Source organism: Grammomys surdaster, unplaced genomic scaffold (assembly GCF_004785775.1).
Source record: "Grammomys surdaster isolate TR1022 unplaced genomic scaffold, NIH_TR_1.0 133, whole genome shotgun sequence".
NCBI classification, from domain to species: Eukaryota; Metazoa; Chordata; class Mammalia; order Rodentia; family Muridae; genus Grammomys; species Grammomys surdaster.
In genome coordinates this window covers 14,960,923-14,963,578 of record NW_021604591.1, presented here as the reverse complement: position 1 = coordinate 14,963,578, position 2,656 = coordinate 14,960,923, and positions in this window count along the sequence as shown.

The window sequence follows — 2,656 nt, the reverse complement described above, 5'->3', positions numbered from 1 at the left end:
AGGAGGAAGAGGAGGAAGAGGAGGAAGAGGAGGAAGAGGAGGAAGAGGAGGAAGAGGAGGACTCTGGCCACCTGGGGCACAGTCAACAGGAGGAAAGTCATCCCTAGCTGAGCACTAGCTGAGCACTAGCTGAACACCAGGATGAGTCCAAATAGAAAGGGATTTAAAGCAAAACAACGAATCTCAGAGTGCACCCAGCTCCTTTCCTGGAACTCCTTAGACATGCCACCTACAGAACCAGAAACTGGGAGTGGGCCCAGCCACAGCAATCCTGAGGCCAGGCCTGCTTCAGTTTGGGAACTTTTAGCGTAAAGGAAGGGCCGCTGGCCAAGCAGAGGGAAAACTGGATCCTTCCATGTCCCCCGTCAGTGAAAGGAAGGGTGGGATCAGGTCTGTGGACAAACGGTGGGTCGTGGGGACCAGGCGAGGCGGCGATGGTTAGCACTTTGACCCAGCCCGGCTTGCCTGGCCTGGATTTGGTTATCTCATGGTTTGATTTTTGAAAGAGAAGCTGAAATCTTAAGTCTCCGATGACAGCAACTAATTGATCATAAAGTACTGTTTGCATCCCCAAGGCAGCTTGGGTTTACCCTGTTGGGTCCTCAGTCATATTTCCTAAGATCTAACACTGTTTCTTTTATTCTGACCTACTGTGGGGGGCCTGCAGTGCACATAGAACCTGCTGCCACCCCACAGTATAACAGTTTGACTTCCCAGGAAATATTATTCTCAGGGAAAGCTTTATAGAACTCCTCATGGCCACACAAAAAATATTATTGTTCCCTTTTATCCCTCTCTGTCCCTTTCTCATCTTCCTAATAAGGGAGCCCCATTGTTCTCATTATAATTTAGACTTAAAAAATGCTGACCCACAGACACATTAAGCAACCTACTCAAAGCTGCCTTCCTAACCACAACTTCCTTGTCAAAGCCCACTCTAAAATACAGCTAGTATTTATCAGGCTTTCTCCCTAAACGCAGGCATTGTTCTCAGGGCTGTACAAGCATTAACCCTTTGCATTTCATCCCACAAGCATGTAGGAGATGGCTTCACTGAGTGTCTTGTTTTTACAAATGAGGACACCGAAGGTCCAGAGAAGTTTAAAAAAGCAAAAACCCTCACAACATTCCCAAGGTCAGGCAGTACGCTTGCAATAAGTGACAGAGACTAGCTGGCTCTTTACGTCAAGGCTCCGTGATAGGCCTCATCCTAGTCCACTCAGATGGAGTGGATAGGAACAAGGGCATAAAGGATCCCATGCTAATGCTGCCAAGCTGAGCTGGTCCTGTGCACAGGAAGCTGTGACCCAGCCAGGTCAGCACCCGCCACCCCCACCCCAACATACCCGCTAATGTAGCCAGTCAGGCTTAAGGTTTCACAGAGTTTGACAGCTTTAACAAAGGAGGTGTCATCCGGAGAAGATGAAAGAGCAAAGCTGTTTATTTGAAGATTAGGGACTTAAGAAATGTGTGTAGCATGGCAGGCAGCACCTCTCCGTTGTCTTTTCCTCCGTGTTCCCGACGGTGTTCTCAGGGCTTTAGGGGTAAGAATGCCCCGTAATCCAGTTTAATGTTACAAGGCTTTCCAGGGAGCAAAGATGCCCCCCTCCTTCCAGCACTGTTGGGAAGTGCTCCTAATGGACAAAGCGCACATCACAGGAGCCAGGAGACTCCTACTCTGAGAAGAGAGAGAATAATCTTATATTTCCTGATTCAACGTGCTTCTCCCTGAGGTCCAGTAGGGTAATTAGTCACTTGCCCCAAGTAGCTGGGTCACTTTCTCTGTAACTCGTGCATATGATGGAAGAATTAGGTCATCCTAAAGTGTTAGATACTTAACTTTCAGTGTGTATTTTTTTCAAGCAAGTTTTTTTATACTTTCCCCCACTGGGTTCTCTTTAAAACTTTGTCTTACTGTTACTATTACTTATTATATTTCGTGTGTGTGTGTGTGTGTGTGTGTGTGTGTGTGTGTGTGTGAGAGAGAGAGAGAGAGAGAGAGAGAGAGAGAGAGAGAAGAGAGAGAGGAGGGAGAGAGATGTGTGAGTGCATATGCGCCTTTGCATGTTAATGGATGTCAGAATCCATTTTCTCTCTCCTCCATTTCATAGGTTCTGGGGATTGAACTCAGGCCTAATCAACAAGAGCCATCTTGCCTTCCTCTCCTCCCCACTTAAGATTCATTTTATTTCAAATTATCTGTGGGTGGGTTTGTGCACATGAGTGTAGGTGTCTGCAGAGGTCAGAAAGGGGCACCAGAGCCCCTGGAACTGGAGTTACTTGCAGGTGCAAGCTACCCAATGTGGGAACTGGGAATTGAACTTGGGTCTTCTGCAAGAGCAGTACATACTGAGCCATGTCTCCGGCTTTCCTGGGTTCTTTCTAGGTTTGTATTTATAAGTCTTTCTACAGGCATAAGCTGTATGTTGAGCATGTTCTTCCTGCCCTCCACCTTCTGCTTATTCCCCTCTGTCACTTACCCAGGATCATTTCTCCTTAAATGCCGCACATAAATATATGTTTCTATCTGTGAGAATCACAAATGAGATAAGGCACACACTACTTGCCTTTCTGAATCTGGTTTAGTTCATTTATAATCATTGCTAGTTGCATTTTCTTACAAGCAACATGACTTAATTCTTTATTAAAAAAAAAA